Here is an 834-nt window from a genome sequence, read left to right as displayed (position 1 = left end):
ACTTCAGAGAGTGTCACTTGGAGTGGCCTAAGGATATCTACAATGTGGTTCATCTAGCTGACCTTTCTTCTGTGTACGTAACTATGCTAGTATAGCTAGCTTAGTATAACTAATAGCTACTAGCTCGACTTCTAGCTAGCTGTTCTGAACTTCATGGAGCAAATAGGTAAGGCAGCTTGAGATAAGGGGGTGCTCCAGCACCCTGAGCACCCGTGCTTCCTACGCCACTGTGATAGGATTAGTTGCATGGTTGTCTGGGAGGACAGAGGGGTGCTCAAGCCCCCAAAGCCCCCCATTGTACACGCCACTGATATATGCTGGCATAGTTTGAGTATATGCGCACACACATGTTCGACACTGCCAAAGATGTACATACTAACATACATACAAGTAGCACAGTTCCATCATAGATAGAGTACTCAATCTATGGTTCCATTCTGCGTGGTTGAGATCTGCATGATATTGTACGTAAACATCAAACCATAATTATTATCTTTAGAGGACTTCTATATAGTGTAATTTGATGTTTAATACAGTAGGCCTACACCAAAAGATGACGGTGAAATGTCTCCAAAATTATGACAACATAAAATGTATATGCACCCTTAAAATCAATTTTGCTGACCAGCGAGCAAAAACTAAGAAGTCTTATCACTCTTTTTCAGAAGTGGTCATTTATTTTTGCCCATTTTGCTCAGAAGCAGAGATCCAGGTCTTAGTTCCCTCTAGGCAAGTCTGCTCGCGAGACTAAGGGCAGAGCAGAGATAGACCACAGCGATACTATGTAAACGTAAACAGAGGTAGACTCGCAAGCCGTCACTGTTGCAGGCGAAC

The sequence above is a fragment of the Halichondria panicea genome, chromosome 15 (genome assembly GCF_963675165.1).
Source record: "Halichondria panicea chromosome 15, odHalPani1.1, whole genome shotgun sequence".
NCBI classification, from domain to species: Eukaryota; Metazoa; Porifera; class Demospongiae; order Suberitida; family Halichondriidae; genus Halichondria; species Halichondria panicea.
The sequence above is the reverse complement of the archived record's forward strand: the minus strand, read 5'-3'. Positions refer to the sequence as shown.